The 26,153-nt window shown below is 33.5% G+C and overlaps 1 long non-coding RNA gene and 1 pseudogene across 2 annotated transcripts in view; one reads left to right on the plus strand and one right to left on the minus strand.

Annotated features, from left to right (window-relative positions):
- LOC107844862 overlaps positions 1 to 3,555 on the plus strand; it is a 7,753-nt gene extending 4,198 nt beyond the window's left edge. The window contains exons 2-5 of one of the 2 annotated variants that reach the window (XR_001666603.2): positions 212 to 324; positions 2,590 to 2,830; positions 2,904 to 3,016; positions 3,092 to 3,555. This is a non-coding gene — a long non-coding RNA (uncharacterized LOC107844862). The remainder of the gene's footprint in view (positions 1 to 211; positions 325 to 2,589; positions 2,831 to 2,903; positions 3,017 to 3,091) is intronic. The other variant, XR_007045778.1, reaches the window with a different exon arrangement.
- A 790-nt stretch (positions 3,556 to 4,345) lies between these two features.
- The window catches only part of LOC124887754, a 79,175-nt pseudogene continuing 57,367 nt past the window's right edge, over positions 4,346 to 26,153 (minus strand).

Here is a 26,153-nt window from a genome sequence, read left to right on the forward strand (position 1 = left end):
GTAATGATTTAAGATGGTCGAATGCTAGAAATTGCATGATTCTACACATGCCAATGTTGGAAAATCTTTTTTTTCCTAGTGACTGATCTTAGACCATGCACTTAAGTTAGACATTCTATGACCTTATTGATTTTATAGATGAAATAATTTTTTGTTGATTAAATTGACTGTACAGATTTTTTGTAAGGTGTTCATTAGTTTTTATTTATAGGATAGAGCTCAAAAATTGGTTGTTGCATGGGGATCTGGTGCGTTTACTATTTTAGTGGTTGTTGCATGGGGAGCTGGTGAGTACCGTAGAGTATCAAGATCAGTAGATGCTTGGTAAGTGTGGCTTTCATTCAAGCAGTTTCTTTATATGCCAAGGAGACATGTTTCTCTCTGACTAGCTATTTTTTTATGTCTAACCTTGAGTACATGTTAACTCAGTTATATTTCTAGAGAAGTTCTACCTTTACATTGTGGACGAGCATAAAAAACTCTTGAGATTTTTCAAATCCAAAATTTTATCCAGATTCATGACTTGACAATTTGAGTCAGTTAACATAACCGGAGTTAAATATGGCCTAAGATGAGCTTAATTGGAGCAACATAGTCTGTGAAAATTAATATAGCCAACCCCAGTTTGTTTGAGATTGAAACATAGTTGTTATTTCTTTTGACTTATGAAAATGAGTTGGAAGTGAGAGACAAGGGTGTTTGGTGGAGTGGAAAGGCTTAAAGCCAATAGCTATGACTTTCAACTTTGTTAGACAAGCTAGTGTATGGATAATTTTACTATTTGACATTAATTATTAAAAATATTTAGTTGACTTATCGCCATCAAAGAAATGCTCTTATCTTCGGCATCATTTTGAGATTTTTTTTAACAATACAACTATGCCTCAACCAAGCTAGATTAGTTTCACTTATTTTAAATGATTCGGGGATATTTGGGATATTGTTGAAGTTTGATTTTACTGCCTATTTGGTACTTTTTTCAATGGAAATATGGTTTGGAGTGCAAACATTTATGGAAGTAGGGTTAAGAGTATGGAAATGCATACGTGTTCCATCTGTATATAGGTTTGGTATTCTAGTAGCTTCTTGTTTAAATTATATGTATTTAACCCTATCTAGCATCTCATATTTTATGCATAGCATAACACATTGTAGTAGATGCATTATTTTTTGCCTAATTTTTGGAGCCTGGGTGCTTTGGTGTGACCCTTGTTTGTGAAACATTTATTGTAGTTTTGACAGATATGTATTGGTCATAGTTTTTTCTTGGCTGATTATTTAAGTATAATAAATACTATCTGTTTATTAGAGTTATTTTGCATTTATGATGTATATTAATAAGACAACTAAGGTTACTATCGTAGGGACTTGAATCAATATTTATCAATAATCGAGTGATTAAAAGTACTATTAATCCAAATAGAATGTTTCAAGAAATGAAAAGTTTGGGATTCAAAGAATGTTGGGTTTTACTTGCAAAGTGGAGTTTGTGTAGTCTCATCTGTTGATACATATTGTTTGGCACAATAGGATTCATATACAATTAATCATTTCCCTTGTGCTGCTGCTTGTTGAATTTCGTTTGAATTTATGTACATTCTACTTTTAAACCCTTTTGAAATACAGAGTATAGCTAGCATGTTTGGTTCTTATATATCCTTCTTTGGGCATGATTTTTTGAAATGAAGACGTAATCGTCTATTAAGTAATGCATCCTTTACCTGCTGGAGAAGATATTGCTTATATAGTTAACGATGGATCTTAGGTACTTTGGCATGACCCTTATTTGTGAAAGGACTAATGGAGAATTGGTTTCAGGATCTTATATTATGTGTGGTACTGCTCTTTCTTTTTTAGACCAAAGGAAAGATAAGGATTTTTTCTTAGTCTGTTAAAAATATAAGCAGAAGAGAGAAATTTAATTCTTATACAATGGGTTAGGAGGCTACACATTTCTTATTATAATTTCCATCTACAATCTCTTATTGATTTACAGTTACTCTCAAGTTTGTGGAATTTTTAGCTTTGTGTCTTCTTGTACATAGGTTACCCAAAATGTGTTGTTGCCTATCTATTTGAGAAACCCATTTAGGTTCTGATCCGAGTTACCTAACATTCAGTTTACAAGTGCTTAACATATTATACCTTTTCTTTTATTTTAAAAAATGCTTAGCATTTCAGTTCTAATCATCAGATTTGATCTCTTGAGTAATTTAAGAAGATCAATTATTATGGCGTGAAATCTCATCGTTATAGTGGGGATGTTATATTCTTGTTGTGATTTTTTTTAGTTATTATTTGTGTGTCTTTCTACTAGATCTCTGAAAATATATTTTATGAGTTGATGCCTGTAGAATACTTGAAACGATCTTCTCAATTACATGAAATATTTTTGTATTAAGATGTTTAAGTTGGCGAGGCTGGTTGAATGATATCAGTGAATATTTAGCCTATTTAAAGGCTGAGATTCTGAATATTACATTAACGATTTTGTTTCTTCCAGCTTTTCTTCTTGTGAATCTCTGTCAGTATATTACCAGTATAATTGTTTACACAGTTAAGTTATCTCAGTTTATCTTTTCATTACAGAGAAAGTATTTTTGACATCCAGGATCAGATTAAAATAAAGTTCAAGTTAAAAGCTGGGCACATACTTGTTGGCTTTCTATCAAATACAAGAGGCCTAGGTGGATTCTACCTTAAAATTGGTAAAAGTTAGTTGACCAAGACCAATTTGAGGTTCAAGCAGATGAGTGAGATTGGCAAGAAAGCTAGAGCTTTTATTAAGGGTGGCTCTTTACATACGAGTGGTGCTCAGAGTCAGGGGAAAGTAACTCAATATTCACTCCTTTATAACATTACTGGTCTTAAGAATGTCAATATTCAATTAATTTTGTTTGCAGAAAAAGAGACTTGGGAGGCCAATAATGTAGAGGCATTCAAGGCTATACACAAGGAAGAAGAAAATCCTAGAGATCCTGATGTTTGGGTTGAGCCATGAGCTCAGCTGACCTATGTAAGCCTCTATTTCTTGTAGTAGTTACTTTATTTTTCTAAATTTATATTCTAATATATTTATCATTAAATTTAGAATCGGTATCTACAATTCATAGCGAATTTTTGCCGAACTCTGCCAGAAGATAGTAAAAACCTACCACTTAGCCAAGAGCAGAATGAGAGAATATGGTTAGATGTGGTTGGTGGTCCAAGTAGGTATGGATATTCTTATGTCTTTCCCCAAAGAACCTTTCGTCAATTTCATTCGAAACTAGAAGGCCTCAGAAGTTTCTAGGATGATGAGTGAAGTAAAACAAAGCGAAGCTAAGGCCTCACAGGCAAGGTAAAGGCAAAGGGATATACAGTATGCAGGAATGAAGCCCCAATTCTATACATCACTTACTTCGGTGGGATTCCCCTTGTCCTGGAGATGTAGTAATCCCTCCTAGACCTACAAAGTCTCTACCTATTTCACATGAAATATATGGTCAATACAGAGATGTCACAGAGGAGCCCAGCAGTGATGGAAATGATAAGGATTACTATATGGACAATACACCATCACGTTGTTAAAGTTGAATGTTGTGTTAGATAATCTAAAAAATACTTTATGGTGGTTTATTTGAATTATAAAGTGTTTTTGAATGCATTAAAACTTTAAAGTAGTCTGAACAATAGTATTGTTAAATAACTTACGATTTGTATTTTTTGTTCGTTCAATTTCAAGGTTTTAAAATTTGATTTTCATTTAGTGGTTATTTGATTATATTTACTTGTGTTTTTTGTAGTTTGATTGATCGGTAGGAGTTCCCGGAGATCGATTAAATTAATTATATTGTATATATTATTGAATTGAATTAAAATGACAGGTATTTGTAAAAGCTGTTATTGCCATCATGTTTTTTTTTTTTTTTTTGCAAAAAGGAGACCTCATGAGGTTGTTATTTCGCATTTTTATATTCCAAAAAGCGACCTAATGAGGTCTCTTTTTCACAATTTCATTTTCTACATGCTCAAATAAGAGACTGTAAGAGGTCGCTTATGTTTTAAATAAATTGTATATAATAAAAAATTAAGAAATAATAGTCACCTCATGAGGTATCTTTTAATTAAAAAAATAAAAATAAATAAAATTAAATAGAGACCTTATGAGGTCTCTTTTAAATAAAATAATAATTATTACAAAAAATAATTTAGAGACCTCACGAGGTCTCTTTTCTACAAAATTCAAGAAATAACCTAATGACCTCATGAGGTTGCTTATAAGAGACCTCATGAGGTCTCTTACAAAAAGCAACCTATGTTTTAGAGACCGTCAATTGAGGTCGTCTCTTTTTTAAGTCTTTTTTTACAGCTTTTTTAGTAATGAATTTTTTTTATTTGATCTTACCTGCTAGAACCACTCAATAAGATATTGAGTTTCCTCAAATCGATACTCATCAAGAGTGTGTAATCCAGTCAAAAGTTTCATCAACGCTGCCCTAAAGTTGAAAACATTTATTTTAGTTGTGACTTTTTCGATCACTGTAGAGAGTGGATTTTTGAGTTAGGATAGATGAAAGGTGATTAGGAAATTAATTCAACAAGACAGTGAATTAAAATATACAAGTAACATAAAGTTTATGTTAGCAATACCTTCTACTCCAAACGTAATAGTTACTAGAGAATAAAAAAATATAACTGATATTAGAACGATAATATTTATCAAAAAGTTGAAATGAATCTATGAAAGATATACCGATGACAAAAATGTGCACTTACAGACATGCTCAGGAGCAAGGTATTCAAATATTCCTGTAATTTTTCACTTCCAAAATACAGTCAAAAATCAATCTGTTCCTGTAATTTTTCACTTCCAAAATACAGTCAATAATCAATCTAAATAAAGGTGGGGTCAATTTTTAAAAAAAAAATACTATATTTTAGCTAATTTTTAAACTAATTCAACCTTCGGAGATTGGGTTTCAAGTCCCCAAACCCCAAAAAATTACAAATCGACCTTTGGAGGTCGATTTTTTTTCACGAAAAAATAAATTTGAAAAGAATATATAAAAACAAAATCTTAAACTAACTAGAACCAATGCTCTAGTGGCATGGGGTTCAAGCCCAAATAGTATATTTTATTATTATGTAATTTTAAAAACTGATTTCTAAAAATTAATTTTTTTACTGTTTTTAGTAGTGCTGGCAACAGATTTCTTTTTTAGGAGTGAGTCTCACTAATTCAAAATCAATTTTTTTTTGCTCTAAAATCATCATCTAGAAGAATGTTTGATGATCTGAGGTTATGATGTATCAAGCTCTGGTGTGCCATATTATGAAGGTACTCTATTCCTCACGAGCAATTTGCATCTCATTTTTCATTATAAAGGCTCTAAGTTTATGATCTTTCAATGACAAAGATTTCTTCTCAACAATATCATTGTCGAACCATTCACGCATAAGATTTGCTGGACAATTCCAACCACCAAGATAATTTAAAAGTGTATTAACTTGAGTAGACAAGAAACACCAGGAGGTGGCTGACAGAAAGACAATTATTCACGTACAATTTCTTGATTGAGAATCATTTTGCAATCTTAAATATTAGGTTACTATTGTTAATCTACAACACAATAATCTTACGATTGTTGACTGACGATGAAAATCAAATTTCAGTGAAGAAATGGACTCTGCGATTATCAATAGCAAGGCATTGGATGAATTTCAAGCAGAAATAATTGTGCTTTCGAAGATTCAATGTCGCCAGTTTGAATTTCGCTTTTCATATATGAATATATACATGTCAAAAGGCATCCGAGTGAAGAGTATATAACATTAACTGTTCTAAACTTTGGGATAGTTCATAGCATATTATTTTTCAAGCCTCATAGAGTGAAGTTTAGATTCACTTATTTTGTCATATAAAATGACTGAATAAAATCATATTAGGCTACTTGTGTAATGGGATGATAATGGAACATGACGGATGAAACTTTTCTTCTCCTCAAGTTCCTTGTCTAGGGGTAGCTAAGTGAAATTGGTGACATGAATCCAACCCTTTAGTAAATTTCTCATGTATAATCAATAAAAATAGTACATGCGTGTGTGTTATACGTACATCTCGTGTGTCACATGTGTGTTTCACGTGTATCTCATGTTAATAAGTACATAATATTTTATAAAAAAAATTACATTTATATTGTTAAATGTGATTGAGATATACAACAAAACCAAAGTGAAATTAGTGCAATACTCAACTAGCTGGCTAAGCACATTCATAACGTGTGACATGTTAGGCCTATGGTTAGGATCTATGATAGTGCAATGTCTAACTAATTCAAATATAATGCAAATGCTCTTGTGGATATATATCTTCCTAGAAGAGAAGAGATTTTTTTATTCTATTTTATTTGACATAATTACTCAACTAGTATCGAATGTCATCATATGACTAGTCCATTCACAAGTTCTATCAACACCTTCCTAAAGCTAAATGTATCCTACAACAGATATTATTGTGTAAATTAAAAAATCAACTTTAAATGGTCCATTTCTTACTATATTTGAAATTCAAGAGGGGTGATTTGAAAATTTCTTTGAGTCAACTATTGACTCTTCACAGTCAACTTGCCTGCAAATCAGTATACTTTACAAAACAGATTAGATTTGAAGCAAACAATTAAATAAATAAATGAATGTAAAGTAAATAACAAAAAGATTTATCTTGGTTCGGAACACCAATGTGGTGCCTACTTCTAGTCCCCTTGAGTTTCAATGTTTCCTGATATCTTTCAATGTTGAGTTCGATTACAATGATGACAAACAAGTTTTGAAAACTTATTTTGTTCTTCAGATCTTGTGACACAGCTTCAGTTTGTATTACAAAGTTGACTCGATCCTATTCTTTATATAACAATTGTTAGTTAAAGGTTACAAAGCTTTGTGAGACTAAATTAAGACACTTTGAGGTTTATCCTTGAAGTTTTGTACGTGCTTCAGCCTTTTGTCTCTTCTTTTATAGTTTCTAGCTTCTTTTGTTGTTGCTTCTTGAAAAAAAACCCAAGATATTTCTTCTCAATCAAGGATTTTAATTGATTCCTTGATTGACGGATGACACCATAAAGTATGTCCATATCAGATATGTACATACGTGGTGCAACTTCCGCAACTATACTTGTCCATATTAGATATATCCATGTAGAGGTTGTGGTCTTCCTTCTTTTTGTTCTAAGTCTTGATTGATTTGATTTGTCATGATTTATGGATTGTGATCCTTCTTTCTTTTATTCAAATGCTTGATTGATTTGCTTGCCATACTCTTTAGATACCGCGGTCGTGGATCTTCATGATTGGGTGCCCTTCCATTTTTGGAGCCGGCTCTCTTTCTTACTTCCATGTTGAGTTAGCCTTCTTTAATCCTTCATATCTTTGTGTGATATAGCCTTCCATCATTAGCGATCTTTCAATATCCTACAAAATTCCACTCATTAGTTTGTCATTATTAAAACTTGAATATAGGAGGCTAACAATCTCCCACTTTTTGATAATGACAAACAAGTATAAACATCAGTTGACTTCCCTGTCTGTCATAGTAATCAACTTGTTCACCCTGTCTTGTACACATTTTTGCTGTTCCAAGTTTCTTGAGTATCAGTCGACTTTCATTTATCGGTAGTCGACTTGCTCCCCCTGACTGGTTGGCGCTTTCTGATTTTTTGATATTCCTGTCTTTCTTTCCCTTTTGGCATAATAGAAAAGAATAGCAAATAGAAACAATAGACAAAAAACAGAGATATAATCTATTAACTAACAAACACTAGGATGAGCAAAAAGTATGGCAGATAGTGTGTTAAAAATCATCTTACAACCCATCAAAATAAGGGACAGGACCCCCTTTTGACTAAAAACAAATTCATCATTATTCACTGCTTCTTAAGAAAGTAGGTCAGAGTATTATGCATGTTATGATAAAAGGTGTAATGTGATTTTTCAACATTTTTGAAGAAGGAGGAATAGGAGTTCTGAACGGAAATAGATAGATCATCATTGGATGAGTGGACTTGGATCTTGAGGGAATCCAATCAGGAGAACACCCTAGTAAACAATAAGAGAATCCATTTGGGTGAACACCCGAGTAAAAAATTTTATACCCTCCTACTTATACCCATTAAGACCCAACCGAACCACTCATATGTTTGTGCTGGTACTTTTCCCGAGTTCCAGAGGTTTTAAAGTCGTCTCCTATAATAGTATAACACCTTCCTCAATGGCTTTGAAGAGATCCTTAACCTCTTCCAGTTCCTTTAAAATAGTAACTGTAGGGTTAGAAATAGATTTTATTACCTTGGGAAGTTTTGAACTTGCCCGGACAAAATATTTTTGCACCATTCATCTTCAACCAAGACATAGCCCATACTGGCAAAAGTTTTGGAGTGATAAGTGGCAACAGCCTCCACTTGGGGGTAAGCAGAGAGATCAATTGAGTAATACATAGGAATTAATGTAATGGGCAGGTCATACAACAAACTAGCAGAGGTGTGAACATCAGCTGCACTTTCAAGAATGTACTCACGTATCCAAGTTGCCCAATTGATTTTGATTTTCTTAACCAGGTAGTATAGTACAAAAACATCACGATCGGTAATATTGCTGAGGGATCCTATCCGGGGAATTAGTGTAATAGAAATTATGTGTGCCACGATGTGAAATTTGAAACAAAGAGACAGGGGACCAAAATTGGTTGAAATAGAGCTAGGGTCTGACAGGACCCTTCTGGCTTCTTTAAAGCTGACCTCAAAATCATCAGGCCAGTTGTTATTCATGAAATAGATGTCACCAGAGAACTTTTTATCAAAATAATTCTAGAATATAAAATCATTCCAAATTATTCTTGTGCCAAGCATAAGAGTGTCGAGTTCACCACTATCAAGGGAGAGGTGATGATTCGCATAAAATAAGGGAGAGGTGATGATTTGCAAATGGATCCTCATTAATCATAAGTCCATATCGATGAAAAACAAGGGATAAATCTTGAAACTTAAAGAAGTGACTGAAATTATAGAAGGAATCTTTTAATTGACAGAGATTGATAATGTGATCGAGTACAACGGAGCGACTTTTAAAGACGAAGAATTTATCTTGGTGAGAGCATGTCTAGAACCTGTCCATGTCCTATGGATGGAGGGAATGAAGAGTGTTTGGACAAGGTTTCTTGGGGGATGGACTAGACTAGAAGTAGGACGAATGAGAGTTGACTGAGAGTCTATTAAGGATTCATAAGAAGATTCAGAGAGAAGAACAAGACTATCAGGGAGGACTTTGGGAAGAGTTTTGGATATGTTTTCCATATAAAAAATTCTAGTCATACAAGAAAAGAGAAAATAAATTTTAAAGGGGGCAGAAAGGGAGAAGAAAAGATGGTTAAGAGGACCGAGGAGGAGAATGAGGATGTAGGCAACTGTTGGAAAGGATAAGGGATGGGAAGACGAAGAGGTGAGAGGGGAAAAGGTAACTGATTGAAGTGAAAGGGTGGCAGATGGAGAAGTGTTGGGAAGGTAAAGAGATGTAGAGGCGACAAAAGAGGCGTGAAAATGGTGAGAGTAATGATGACTTCCCTTTTGAAAACCAATTTTTTCGTTAAAAACTAACGATAAAATTGGACCAAGTAAAATATATTTTTGTCCAAAAATAAAGCTCACAAATCATTAATACTAAGAATACCAAGACTTTTTCTAAGGTAACAAAATCTTTTTTCTAACAGGGATTTTGTAAAAATATCTGCCAGTTGATTTTTGTAGTCAACAAATGTTAATGAAAAATCATCATTTTCTATATGATCACAAATAAAATATTGCTTAATATCAATGTGTTTTTTCCTAAAATGATGCACTGTATATTTAGATAGACTAATAGTGCTAGTGTTATCAGACATTATGGGAATAGATTCAAAAGACAAATTAAAATTAAGTAGTTGATGCATAATCCATAGCATTTGAGTGCCACAACTTCCAACGGCTATGTATTCAGCTTCAGTTGTTGAAAGTGCAACTAGAATTTGCTTTTTGTTGTGCCATGAAATTAGGGCATCACCAAGAATTTGACAAGTTCCACTAGTGCTTTTTCTATTACTTTTATCACCTATAAAGTCAGCATCTGAATATCCAATTAAGTTGAAATAGGAAGAGAAAAGGTACCATCGTACAACATCTTGAGTTTCTACGAGGTATGGGATAATCCTTTTGATGGCATGTAATACTTCGTACTTTTTTCTAGCTAATTTCATCTCAAGAATGTCTAGTATTATCTTCTAAATTGAATTACGGTTATTCTACGAGGAATCTTCAATATTTTTACTTTTTTTCATGTGGAAAATTCAATAAGCTTTCCATCGATATAAGATTCGCCCAAATCCAATAATCGAGTCAGAAGTTACGACTATTTTAAATTTCCATCGTAAAATAGTGTCATATTAGTTAGTGGCGCACCGTGTCACAAGAGGAAATGGCATTTAGAAAATTCTAGTATGGGTCCACGATTATGGCGCATCGCTCCAGGGCCCAAATTTAGAATTGTCCTTTTCCAGTGTCTTAGCACGATTTCCTCCGCGTTGCGCCAAAGTTCCAGATCATAAAAGAAGGGGAAACACAATGGCTCTGCGTCGCGCCATCCCTCAGTTTCCCAATTGTCAAATTCCAGTGACACGGCGCAATAGTGCCGCGTCGTGCCAAGGGGGTGTTCATGACAATTTACTGAAATTAAATGATGCGTCCAGGGTTAAAAGGGTCAACTTCCCACCCATATTTAAGCCCTTTTAACACGTGATTCAGCCACTCTTCACCCAAAATACACTCTCTTCTCTCAAAAACCTCTTAAGAACAAGCTAGGGTTTTTATAGAAAATCCAATTCCAAGAAAGTTTCTCCGTCAATCATCATGAAATCACGAACTAAGGTATGCGTAGTGTTCATTCATGGACTCCTTTCATCCATGAAGCCTAAGAATCTCTTTCTAAGTTTAAATTTATAGATTTATTTATGAATTTTATGTTGGGTTCATTTTTGTATGTTGAGAATGATCAATTGAATTTAAATCCATGTTGGGTGATCAATTTTATGTGGAATTGATTTGTATAGATGTTTATACACGTGAACCTATGAATAAACCCTAGGATGATGAAATAGAGATGAATCATGATGATTAATTATTGTATAATGTTGTCTAGATATGCTATGCCTACCATGTGTTTGATTAAATTCTTAGAAGAAGGACCAATGCCCAACTAGTATGATATCATGAAATTCCCATGTATGTGCAAGTTATGCCTATGACATGTTTTGATGGAATGCTTCTATAAATGTATTATGGATTATGATGTTAGTTATATGTTCAAGTAAGTTATGCTTGGTTAATTTTCTTCCATCGAGTCCTGAGGGTACTTATACCCGAAACATTAGCTGTGTGCTTAGAGCCATGTCATGTTTTCATGATACTCTCAGTCAAGCCATGATCCTTAGACTTCAGAAAGTCTTATGACTCAGGAAATCTCCATGATCTCATGAACTTAGTCAATTGTCAGATGTCAGTAGTATTTCGTCAGTCAACAGAATTCAGTAACTCAGTCCATGTTCAGTTCAATAAATCATGTTCAATTTTTATTCATATGGGAGTAGAAATTAGCACCGAACGAACCCAAGGGTGGGATGAGGGTGTGATTCTTCGAAGCAATCCTTGCATTCCAGAACTATATAGCCAGCATAGGTTGAGACATCATAGCCTGCTATATAAGGGTAGATAAGTTGGCTTAACCTACTATATGAGGGTTCCCACCGTTCTCATTAGAGTTACCTATTATATTAGGGTCACTCACATGTTGTCCTTACTAGTAGCGCGGTATTGACACCCTTCCAATCAGGGCATAGATTGAACCCCAATTCAGCTATAATGCATCATTTGGGGCATGTTGGTTAGATGACTACCTCCCACATTCTCAGTATCAGTCTCAGTAAAAAACTCAGATAGTTCTTCAAAATCCAAGACTGTCAGATCCGGTCAACTCAGATACAGAACAAAACTCAGATAGTTTCGCCAGATTCAGGACTGTTAGATACAGTCACTCATGTTATCAGTTATATCAATTATTAGTATGCCATGTTATCAGTATTCAGATTCAGTACTCATGTTATTACGATTTCAGATGTAGTTACTATGTATGCATGCATGTATTCTCACGTTCATATTAGTTAGATAGCTAGTATTATTCATGCATATGAACTCCATGCATTCAGCCTACCACACATGCATACCAGTACATTCAAAGCACTAACACATTTGCACTATGGTGTCTTATACCATAGGTTTAGAGACACGAACTCCAGATCAACAGTAGATTCCAGTTTCAGCAGTTAGAGTTAGAAGTAAGCCCTCATCATTCGAGGACATGATTATTTCTCTATTATCTCATTAATTAGTTTATTAGTTGGAGTTAGTTGGGTACATGTCCCATCAACTCCTTACTCAGAAAGTTCATTCAGTTAAAGGCTTTCTAGACTATCATATTTCAGACTTCAATATTTTTAGTTTTGATTGGGTATTTCATACCCCGTTTAGATGTTATATTTTACTTCAGTGATGTAAACCTTACGTCCTTTCAGTTTATGTTTCCTCATTATTTAGTATTTTATGCAGTATACAGGTATAGGTATCATTCATAGGTTATCTTGTGGTCCTTCAGGGTCATGAGCACCGTGTAGCATTCCGGGTACTAGATTTGGGACGTTACATGGCAGTTAGATGATACTCTTTGGGATTTGTCTAGAATCTGGCACACTTACATTTATTGAACATGGTGTCTGGTTGACTGGCAGTTAAATAGAATAGTGATCCTATCATTCCCCTATATATTGTCTCATCAACGTTCTTTCCAAACGAGTTCAAATCAAGGCCTATTGATGGACTCATTGGAGTTCCATGGTCCTTTCTTTTTTCCACAATGAATTTTTGATGAGTTTGTTTGTATACTTAGCTTGACTGATGAAAGTACCTTTGGGAGTTTGCTTGATTTGTAACCTGGAAGAATATGAGCTCACCCATAAGACTCATTTCAAATTTTCCTTTCATTAAATTAGAAAAATTCTTACACAGAGAGATGTTAGAACTACCAAAAATGATATCATCAACATAAATTTGCACAATAAGAAGATTTGAATCAATCTTTTGTATAAAAAGAGTTGTATCAATTTTACCTCTTTGAAAATTGTATTTAGTAAAAATGTTCTCAATCTCTCATACCAATCCTTTGAAGCATATTTGAGACCGTAGAGTGATTTTAAAAATTTTAAAAAATGGTTTGGCTATGACGGGTTTTCAAACCCTGGGGATTGTTTCATGAATGAAACCATTTAAGAAGGTATTTTTGACGTCCATTTGATATCGCTTAAGACATTTAAAAGCAGCAAAAAATAATAAAATTTGAATTTAGTCTAACCATTCCATGGGGGAAAAGGTTTCATCATAATCAATACCTTCTTGTTGGGAATATCCTTGAGCTACAAGTCTGGCTTTAATTCTAATAATCTTACCTTCTTTATTCAATTTGTTTCTATAGACCTATCTATTTCTAATTATTGAGCAGTTCTTGGGTGTTTCAACCAAAGTCCAAACTAGTTTTCTTTTAAACTGGTCCAATTCTTCTTGCATAGCTTCGACCTGTGATTCATCTTTGAGGTACTCATTGACCTTCTTTGGTTCAATTTAAGATACAAGGGCAACATACGCTTGTTTTATCAATGATTCTTTTGTTTGTCTCCATTATCTAGATTTCTAATAATGAATTCATTTGGATAGCTAGCATCGTGTTTCCATTCTCTTGGAACACTCGATTTCAGTATTTCTATTGTAAAAGTCGACTCTGGAGAGGGTATAGTCAACTTGTCTTGTGATGGCTCAGAGGTTGTGCTAGCATTTTCTCTAGATTATAGATCACTCACCTTTGTCACTTCGTGGATTAAATTTTTCTAAGTTATTCTTACCATTATTATGGATAAAGTATTTGTATCCAAAAGGATAGAATTAGCTGATGTTGGGCTTCTTTCCTCTCCATAGTTCATAAGGCATCTTTTTTAAAATAGGTCTAATCAGGCATTTGTTGATGATGTGACATGTTATGCTTACTGCTTCCGCCCAAAAGTGATCTGGGAGATTATGTTCTAACAACATGGTCTTAGTAGTTTCCTAAAGAGACTGATTCTTTTGATCCACTACACTATTTTGCTGAGGATACGAGGTGATGAGAAGTTTTAAAAGTACCCGTTCTGAGTATAGTGCTCCTTAAATGCCTTATTTTCAAATTCTCCTCCGTGATCACTGTGAACATAAGTGATGAAGTTTCCAGATTCTCTTTGTACCTTTCTACAAAAGATCTCAAATTTTATGAAGGCCTCAAGTTTATGAGCAAGAAATATTACCCAACTAAAACATGAGTAATCATCAACTATAATGAAAACATATCTCTTTCCACCAATACTTACAGTCTTGGTAGGGCCAAATAGACCTATAAGGATTATTTGAAGAGGTGGGGTAGTATAGATAATGTCTTTGACTTTGAATAATGTCCAGGTCTATTTACCCAATTCGCAAGCATCACATATGTGATCCTTTTCAAACTTGAGTTTTAGCATATATTTCACCAATTTCAATGTAGACAATTTCTCAATGATATGCATACTAGCATACCCAAGTTTTATGTGCCAAAACCAAATATCATTGGCTTGCACAGTGAGGCACGTTAGGGTTGCAAAGTTAGGACTATTTAAGATATAAATATTATTAACGTGTTCTCCGATGAGGGAGTTGCCTCTTTTGTCGTGTTTGATGGAGCAACTTTCAGCTTTGAAGGAGACTTTAAATCCAGCATCACACAACTGACTGATGCTGAGCAATTTATGCTTGAGACCGTCTACAAAATACACTTCAGTAAACTCACATAAGGAGATGAGTTTTACTAAGCCAACTCTGATGACGTTGCCTTTGGTGTTGTCACCGAATCTGACTGATCCCCTATTTACTTTCTTTAAAGTGAAAAAAAATCTTTCTTTTCGATCATATGTCTGGAACATCCACTATCAATGACCCACATTCTCTTTTTATAGCTATCGCGGGCATGTTCCTGCAAAATAAGAAAATTAATTTTGTTTAGGTACGCAAGTGGTATTGGATTCTTATAGGTTAGAGGTGCCTCCTTTAGGATTCCAAACCCACATACTTTTAGGCTTTTGCCTACAATTGTAAGATTTGTGTCATTTCTGTCCATGGATAAAATAGACAGGTCCTTGAGAGGAGAAAAAGGTCTTGGTTGATTTAAACGATCTTGATGAGGAACTTGTGTTGTTTTTAAAAGTGTTTGATCTAATGAAACTGTGCATTAGTGATTTCTTATTGCTATTCAACTGTATTTTTACATTATCAAGCTCATCATGAAGTAAGTCAATTTCAATTTGACATGCTTCGATTTCTATTTGACAGTTTCTTGGTTCCTTTTTGAGTTTTCATTTAAATCGTGCTTTGCAACTATTATTCTCTTGATCAAGTTTATTATATTCATCTATAATCTTTTTAATCTCATCAGTTATCACATCTAAATTAGATTTAAGGATATTGTAGTTATGATAGTCGTGTGGCCTTACCTCGCTAGATTTACTTTTTACCACGAAGCACATGTTGGCGGCCTCTATTTCTTCTTCAGTTTCATCTTCATCACTCCATGCTCCAAAATTTTGATTCTTCCTAGATGTTTTTTTTCTTAATTCTAGAAAGTATTGTTTGAAGCATCCAGGCCTTCCACAGTGATAACAACGATCATCATTTCTAGTGGAGTCATTATTTTTGGCTCCTTGGGATCTTTGTTGTCTCTGTCTCATGATCTGCCTTACTCCACAATTTATGAGAGTCATTCCTTCGTTATTGACATCTTCCAAAATGTCCTTTTCTTCAATTGGTGCGGCGTTGAAGGCTATTAGTTTCATCTTTTTCTCTTTGTGGTACCTATTGATATAATGTTGTTCATATGCAATAATTTTACCCTGTAGTTCGTCATATGTCATGTTATGAAGATCACCACCTTCCAGAATGGCAGCCTTGGTTTCCCAAATTTTTGGAAGACTTCAGACCAGCTTCTGGACTTGCATATTATGTGGATAGATTATCCCTAGTGATTTAAATTCGCATACAATCTTGCTGAATCTGGAAAATATTATTTCAATATTCTCATTCTCTTCCATTTTGAATAGCTCATATTCATTGACCAGGGCAACAATTTTTGATATTTTGTCTTTTGTCGTTCCTTCATATGTCACCTCTAATTTTTTCCACATCTTTTTTGCAGTCTCGCAAGTTGATATCTTGTTGTATTCTTCTCCAATAACTACACAAGGAAGTAAACTTATAACTCGTGCATTAGTTTGAATTGTAAACTTATAGCTCGTCCATTAGTTTGAATTGTAAACTTATAGCTCGTGCATTAGTTTAAATTATCTCTTGCTATTCTTTGGTTACCTCGAAGCTCTCAAGGTCTTCTACATCAGTACTATTTGATTCTTTGTCTTTGTTCTTTTGCTTATCTTTGAGTTCTGGGATCGACTTTTGTCCCTTCTTAATAACAACCCAGGCTTGGAAGTCATTTGATTGGACATAGATTCTGAATTTGTTCTTCCAGTAAGAGTAGTGTTGTCCATTGAAGTATTGTGGTTTTGTGGAGGAGTGACCATCTTGAAGAAAAGCACTAAAAATTTGATAGTTTGCCATTTGATCTTTGCTCACGGGAGGTTAAGCAATACTGTTGGTGAAACCTACTCTGATACTAATTGTAATTCAAGAGGGAGGGTGAATAGAAAATTTCTGTAAGTCGACTATTGACTCCTCATAGTCAACTTGCCTGCAGATTAGTATACTTCACAAAACAGATTAGATTTGAAACAAACACGCAAATAAATACTGAAATGTAAGTAAAGAACACGAATATTTATCCTAGGTCAGAACACCAATGTGGTGCCTACTTCCAGTCCCCTTGGGTTTTAACATTTCCTTAGATCTTTCAATGTTGAGTTCGAGTACAATGATGGGGAAAAAGTTTTGAAGACTTATTTTGTTCTTCAGATCTTGTGAGACAACTTCAGTTTGTATTATAAAGTTGACTCGATCCTGTTCTTTATATAACAATTTTAAGCTAAAGGTTACAAATCTTTGTGAGATTAAGATTGAGACAGTTTGAGGTTTCTCCTTGAAGTTGTGTGCATGCTTCAGCCTTTTATCTCTTCTTTTATAGTTTCTAGCTTCATCTTTTGCTACTTCTTGAAAGAAAACCCAAGAGATTTCTTCTCAATCAAGGATTTGAATTGATTCCTTGATTTCGGGATGGAATCATAAATTATGTCCATATCAGATATGTCCATACGTGGTGCAACTTCCACAGTTATACATGTCTATATCAGATATGTACATGTAGAGGTTGTGGTCTTCCTTCCTTTCTATTTTAACTCTTGATTGATTTGATTTTTCATGATTTTGGGACTGTGATACTTCTTCCTTTTATTCAAATGCTTGATTGATTTTCTTGCCATAATCGTTAGATGCCTTTGCCATAGATCTTCATGATTGGATGCCCTTCTATTTTTGGAGTCGGCTCTCTTTCTTACTTCCATGTTGAATTAGCTTTCGTTGATCCTTCTTATCTTTGTATGAGATATCCTTCTATCTTTAGTAATCTTCCAATATCTATAAAAGTCCACTCATTAGTTTGTCATTACTAAAACTTGAATATAGGAGGCTAACAATATTTAGTAGTGCATGTTGCAACAAATCTTTCTTTGTCTAGTTCGAGTTTCACTAATCCAAAATCAAAAACTTTTGTTCTAAAATTATCATCTAGAAAAATGTTCAATGATTTGACATCACAATTTATGAAGCTTGTCATGACCCAAAATCCAAAGGGTCATGATGAAATAATAAGTAAGCCTATCACCCTAACCAATACACAAAGGGAGAAAAGACGATAACAATCCTAAGGTACAGCTTCTAGAACAAAGCCGAACCATACAAGTAATATAAATGTGGAAAGAAACATAACAATGCAGCCATAACTCTAAAAACCAAGCATCAACCAGTATAAGAACGTATCTAGTACAACTTGAATCCAAGGAAATACATAAGATATGCAAATATAAGAGAAACTCTATCTCTAAATGAAAATAAATACATAGTCTATAGAGAGATGTAGCAGAAGACATTCAAACGCCTGAAAATCATCAACTACCTTGAAAGCTCTAACAATCGCCCGAGTCAAGCAATGTGGGGCACACCCGAACCTAAATTTGCACCGAAAGGGTATAATAGGAGTGAGTATGGTCCACTTGTAATCATTAGGTATCATAGGCCAACCCAGCAAAGTAAAATATAAAGTACACAAAATACACACTAAGGGCATATCACCTGTAATAAGAAAATATCCTGCAATGGTAGCCCATAACGCTTGCACTAACAGTTCTAATATATATCAAAATACAACAACAAAGCAGCAAGTATAGCACAATAATTCATTGCATCACATGTAAGTATAAACAAAGAAGAACATATATACACAAGATGGTCAAGTATAAATAATAGGATATAAAGCAAGTAGCCATATAACAAGTCAATATGGAAATTCAATCACAACCTCAACGCAATAAACAAATGCAATGTATAAGATAATAATGTTGATGATGTTGATAATGATAATGCATGAGGTTGGCACAAAGCCTCGAGGTTGGCACACAACCTCCATATACATCTACGGAGGCAAGCCTCAAAATGTGGGACCATGGGGGGTTCTTAACCCATATACCTCCAATATCCACGACTCTTTTTTGGCATAATCCTTCAAAGAAGGTCTATAATATCCAATATTTGGTACCAATATCTAGTGTTTTCAGTATTTATAGTGTTTCTTGTGTTTCCCAAGAACATAAATAACATAAGACACAAGTCAGGTACACATATATGACAACAAACATATACAGAGCAATAAAACAAACAAGTGAAATAATTCGTATGATGACATGAGAATGATAATACAATGTTTACAACCATTCAAAGTGAGAATTTCCATAATTAATCGACATGATGTATTTCCACAACCAATCATAATATTACAATTCCATAACTACGTGAGCCAATATCCACTCATTACTTCCACTATCCATGAATTCTCCATATGATTCATATGCACATAAAGTATGAATATGTTGCAATATACCAAAGTCACCACAATAGTCATTTCTAACCAACACAATACAATTATTCACATGTATTCTAGGCTATTAACATCACATAAAACCCTGTGCGGTCACATATATCACATGATATCTCAGATTCAATAATTACATCACATTCAATCCCACACATGAGCATAACATATAGATAGCTACATTTCATAATTAGTTCCCACCCTTAGCATACGTTTTGATAAACAAATTAACTACCCAACCCAGTCTGAAGAGTTAAGCCATTACCTACCTCAAAAATCAAAAATTAATCTGTAACACTTCAACCACAGAGAATTACTTCTAAAAAATGATCTCAAAATCAACTAAAATCAAGAAATATAGAATCTATGCATCAAAACAAAGTCAACGATACTCATATTGCCTATTTTTAGTTCGGGGTCAAAACGAACCCCCAAAATGAGTTTTTAAAAATAAAGGTCAAACCTGGAACTTTACTTTAAAAATATGTTTTTCATACCTTTATGAGTATAAAGTTAAAGCCCCAAGTCAAATCGAGTTAAAAACGAGGTTCAAATCGAAGAAAAATTATTTTTAGCCTTTACCGGGTAAAACCTTCAGAATTTGTTTTAAATCCAAGAATCAAAGTTGTTTTGAAGGTTAAATTGAGGAAAATATAGTAATTATAGCATTAAAAACATTATTCAAGTGAAAAGGAGTAAAATTTAGGGATAAATTAAGTAATAAGTTTTTTGGAGTTTTGAATAATAAATCAAGAATTGGAGTAAGAAAGAGATGAAATCTCACCTTAAATCCATGAGAGAATCAAGAAATAAACATTAATATATCTTCCCAAGAACCCACAAGCTTCACTTTTAAGCTCTCACACTATTTTAGGGTTTATCTCTCAAGAGACGAGGTGAAAATGGGTAAAAAATGTGACCTAAGGGGCGTATTTATAGTCCCTTCAGGTGTCCAAGTAGTGCTATCGCACTCCCAAATGTATAATCACACTATCTGACCTTAGGAATAGATATTTCAATTACAATTACCCCTTGTGCGATTGCACTATCCTCTTCGACACCAAATATCAACTGAAACTTAAAAAAAATCCAGGTTTTTGCTAACGCCTTGGGATTTATTTGGAATCTGATTTACACAAATGAACTATGTAACTCCACTAAATTTGATGTTCTAGACATTTTGACAAGTTTATATTTTTTAAAATACGTCGTTTTCACAAAGTTGACCCCCAAAACTCAAAATCACAATTTTCAAATCGAGGGTCAAAATGAGATTTAAAGCCGTAAAACCAAACCAAACATGTTACCACCCTAAAAGATACGTTCTGAATCTGTTGGCATAGTTCGTTTAGCCATCCATTGCACGGATCAAAATATAACCACATAAGTTCATAATAAGGGTCTCGAAGCCATCAAAAATCACAATATTGCACAAAAGGCACCAAAATGCATCGGTAACCATGCCAATCACTCCCATACCCCAAAAATATCACAACACAACTATAGCGAGGGTTAAAATAGTTATTTCACATAGAAACACATATTTTGCATATTTTATCAAATTGTTAGGTCGTGACAAAGCTCTAGTTTGCTAGGTTATGAAAGTACTCCATCCCTTGAGCAACATCTAGATCAATATTAAGTGTTAATTTTCATAATAAAGGCTCTAAGTTTAGGATCTTCCAATTCATGCTAGGATCTTCCATATCAGAGTGTTAGGTTCACCAGTCCCACAAGTACAAGAGCAATATCAAGTATAGTTTCATAGATTGGTATGTAGGGGCCCACACCCAATCTTTGAAAGTTTATGAGGCATGTAGAAGTCATTTTCCATTCTTTTTATCTATCGAACCATCCTAATCTTTGACCATTTAGTTGGATCCAGTTGGTATCCAGATGATTCTAATTGGTATCTTAACATAGCTCAATTGGAATATAGTTTATTCTAATTGGTATCTTAGTAATTTTGAGTAGAAATCTAGGAGATTTCAATTGGTAACTTTTGATTAGGGCTAAAGGTTAATATTAATAGGTAAAGACTTATGAAAATAGTGAACTTATTGGTTGCTTGTGTTAGATATTTGGCTGAACTTGGGTTGCTAGATTGTTGTGAATTACTTTTGTTTGAATTTCAGTAATAAAAATTAACTAAGTTTTTTCATAAATAATTGAGATGGGATTATTTAATTTTTTTTTATTGTGAAACTAGTAACTCTATGGTTCTTACTTGTTTTTGGTACTATTAAACTGATAAAATTGATGATATGAGAATTGAGAAGATGATATGAGAACATGATGTCAATAAAAGATGGTGAAAAAGAGACAAGAATAAGAGTTTGAGGTAATATGTGTTTTCCTTAATGAGAGGTTCTTACTGATGATGCTGTGGATGGGTCCTTCTGTGTTTCAATTAGTTGATATTATGTAGGGATCCTTGTGTGGTCCGATCATTAAGATTGTATTTAGAATTTTTGTGCAGTTTTATTATTGAAATTATAATGGGTTCCTTGTGAGGACTAGCTAAGTGACATTATCTTTGAGTTTCTTACGTGAACGGATTCTTAATGCTTGGAAAAATAATGAGTTTTAAATAAATGTGACAAAAACTAGTAGAGGCTGTTGATACCTATAGAATTTGATCGATAAGTTGTCTGAAATATGATATTGGTGATAAGACTGTTAATGACCTGTAATCGGTTTATTTTGTTTGGCCTTGCTTATGTGCTAAGGTGTGGGGACCACTCTTGAGGTGATTAAGAGTTAAGTGAAGCCCGTATAAAAATATTGTTAGGTAGAAATAAGAATGAGTCAATATATCTTAAATTGGTACTAGTGATATAAGAGTCGTTTGGCTTGACCGTGAATTATTTGTCATTGAAAAATATTGAGTTAGTGATTATATGGATATAAGTTGTAGTTGTGGATTTATGCATTAGGGAAAATCTTGAGAAAAATTATTATTGACTTGATCTTGTGGTTGAATTATGCATTTACATGTCCCACATAGCTGGTCGATATATGACACTTTTAGAGGATGGTAATTCCTATAATGGCAGTAATGCAAAATCAGATGGCTTAGTTACACTCATAAATTAATTAAGAATGATCCTGAATGAGAGAATAAGTAAATTATTAAATGGTATAATTGATCTTTCCTTGGGTGATACTTGGTGGATATTTCTTGTTGAGTGATTAAGGTATGATGATTAGATGGATATTAACAATGATGTGGAGAAGAATGTGTTTTAGGCTATAATTCTATGGGATATTTATGGATAATATTTGTAAGTCTGTGCAATGAGTGGAAGGTTATATTGTCATCTATGTATAGTAGTAAATACTAAGATTGAACCGTGGGTGATCTTGAGGTGAAAAGAATAGTGTTTGTGAAATGTTGAAGCTAGTTTTATAGAATGAATTTAATAGTCTTGATTGAGTTCATGTAGATATCTAAGTTACGTGACCTTTAAGTAGTGTGGTGGCTTAAATATGATCAAATGTAGATTCTCCATGGGGTAGTCTTGGCTAAAAATCGAGTCAGGTGTCTCAAGGAAAGCTTGTGTGTTGGGTGGATTAGATGTGACCTATCTAGTATTGAAAATTTGAGTAGTAGATTCATGTAGCATTTCTTAGTACTTTTTAGAATTGAATTTAGGGCTTTAGAGCTTAAAAAAAAAGAGGTATTTTTGAATATTTATATTCTTCAAGTTGAATCTTTTAACCATCTTTATCTTGCTTTCGTAAAACTCAAGTTTCAGACTTAGGCTGTTGAAAGGAGAATAAGCGATTCGTGTGTAAATATTTGACTCCGCATCATAACTTTGATAGAATAATTGAGTATAGAATGTGGGTTGGTCGATAAGAATATCGAGTGAGTGAATAGGGTACAGTATAAGCAACTCTATTAGTAATGTCTCTCTAATTTCAACCTCCTATTTTTCTCCACTAAATATCCATTCGGGGACGAACAGATAGTAAATTGGTATCTGATTGTGATGACCCATTTCATCGTCACTAAATTATTCATAATAAATTCATGAAAATTTTTAATTTTCATTCCTCAATATTAACTTGGGTCCAAAATAGCCAATATTTTATTTATTGTCACCTCAAACTTTTCGGCAAAGATTTTAGCGTTCGGATGTGTCTAGATAGACTCAAGCCCAATCAATTTAATCATTCATAGTGCTAATATCAATACTTTCATTTGAAAGTTCAATAGTTATGAATTAAGGTCGTACAATATCCCTAACACAAAGTTAAGTATAAAACTTTCTTTCTAATATAGTTTCAATATGGGTTTCTATTAGGGCCAACTTCAAATGACACTATCTCATAAAATATAAGGAGTTAAGGGTCTCAATACCTATCAAATTGAAGATCTATGAGTCCTCTTTCCAACTCAATAAACCATTCCTCAATTTGAATTCAGAATAAGAAGCTATAACTGTTTTACTGAGCACTATCCGGGCTAAAATGGGATTTCGCTGTAGCAAACATTTCGGTTGTACTTAAATCAGCTTCAGCCGTATTTTAGGTCTAAAAACCACAAAATTCATACCCCAACCCCAGAGAGGTGATTTTACAAAGCTTAATGTGAAATTCCTTCGTTGAGGTAATTTTTTCCATTATTTTCTTCGTCTTTTAATCCTTTAACATCTTAGAAAGACCTTTAATGGTGGATTTTTTTTGGGAAAAACTCATGGGTATTTTTAATATGACCTAGAGATGATTCTAAATTATAAATTAAAGATTGCTAACATGAATTTCGTAAATTAGATTTTGAATTTTTGATGGTTAGGAACCTTGAATTTCGTAAAGATAAAACCTTTAGCATTAAAACTCCATTAATGGAGATGGGTTAAGCTTGAGAGAGCTAATTAATGGTTAATTGAATTTGGGTAATGATAAAGACCTTAAATTAAGGGTAGAATTAGTGAGTTTGAATCCCCAAGATATTTATTTGAAGGGTAATTATTTAATTACTTTTATAATTGCTTGAGTTTTAGATGATTGATTATTCCAAGGCATGAAGGAAAGGAAAGAGTATCCCTGTTGCAGCTTGCTTCTTCCAAAAGTTCGGTGACCAGGTAGACTAGGTTTAATGAGTAGAATATTATGTTATTTTATATTTTCATAATTTAGAATTGATGGGAGAAAGCATGTCTAGGCCTGCGGGCATGGAGTTGAGGTAGATAAAGACACGAGAACTTAACTTTAATCCTGAAAACTATATTATTGATTAATTATGTGATATTTGTGATTATGTGTTATGTGCCCTCAAGGAGATTGTTGTAAATGAAGTATGTGGACATGATAGTTCTTAGTAGTTCTAGTGATGAACCTTCTTGAGTTATAACAATATTAAGGTATTGGAGAATAATACGATGAGGAGAATCATACTAGGATCAAGTATTGATGAGCATAGTAATATCTAAATGATAGATGACTTGAATTAGTGTGGTGATTATATTATATGGAAAGAGGTAGTGACATTTTAATAATTAATGAGTAAGTAATGCTCCAATAGTGACTTGCATGTTTAAGTGTTAAATTGTGATTTATTTTATGATATTCTTATTTTGGTATTGATAAAAACACTTTATCTATTGAATGCCCATGAGAGGCTAAATTGGTGATAATGATGATTTATTGAATTGTGCCTATGATAGGCTTGTTTGATAATGATAACTCTTTGAATCAATGCCATAAATGGCTTTTTGATGATCGTGATGAATTACTGAAATAATGCCTGTGAGAGGGTTAAAATATTAATAAATGAAAGCACTTGATCGAATTTCTTTATGATTTTAAGTGAACTTTTAAATTTAATACGTCGTATTGCATCCCGAAAGATAGAGTGAATTTAATAAAATATATATAATATGGTTATGGAGGATCGGGTACCGTACCGGTACAAATATGAATATTTATAATATTTATTTATAAAGGATCGGGTACCATGTTGGTACGGATATGAATATTAATATTATTTATTTATGGAGGATCGGATATCGCTCCAGTATGGATATGAATATTAATAATATTTATTTATGGAGGATAGGATACCGCACCGGTACGATACATGGACTTAGATTGTTCTCTGAAGGTCATGACTAGTTGGGCAAAAATAAGTCCCTTAGATGTGTGTACAAATTAGTATTAATTTTGAATGATCGTGGTTTTTAATAAGATGATAACGAGCTAATGGTGTTCTAATGGCGAGGTTTAGAAGGACATAATTGTTACTTATGAAAAGATTGTTAGTAGCAATGTGACCGACGTTAAATTTTGGTATTGCTGTGAGATGTGATTGTATCAGATGCCACGAGATGGCATAGAGATTAAATAATAAAAAAAAAAATTGATAATGAAGTGATCCAAAGTAATGAATCTAGTGAATAATCTCAAAGAAACAATCCCAAACTTCAATAATTGAATTAATCCATTTTCAATAGTCGTATAAGATTTGTTAATGAGACTTGAGTTCTCTAGTGTGTCTTATTTAGATATGGGCTGACTTTATTTCTTACTTGATTGTATTCTTAAGATTGATTGGGCGACATATGCTTTGAAAAATGAAACTCGGCATTTACTTTGTATACATTGGTCAACTTGCTTCATTTATACTTGTCGTAATTATAGTTTATCCAAATGACTATTTATAGTTCCTTAATGTTGTAAGAGAGTGTTTGATTGTTAGCCCGAGAGTTTAGTGTGAGTTGTATATGATTATTGAGTTTATCCTAGAGATGTGGGTAATGGAATAAATAAGGTGAATTAAGAGAAATTGTGATGTATTAGCGTTGAATTATGGTTGATGGTGTGAATTAATGATGCTAGAGTATGTTAGTAGTGAGTATAATACTGATGGAGTTGAAAGAGTAGTTGGATGATGT

The sequence above is a fragment of the Capsicum annuum genome, chromosome 10 (assembly GCF_002878395.1).
Source record: "Capsicum annuum cultivar UCD-10X-F1 chromosome 10, UCD10Xv1.1, whole genome shotgun sequence".
Classification (NCBI taxonomy): domain Eukaryota; kingdom Viridiplantae; phylum Streptophyta; class Magnoliopsida; order Solanales; family Solanaceae; genus Capsicum; species Capsicum annuum.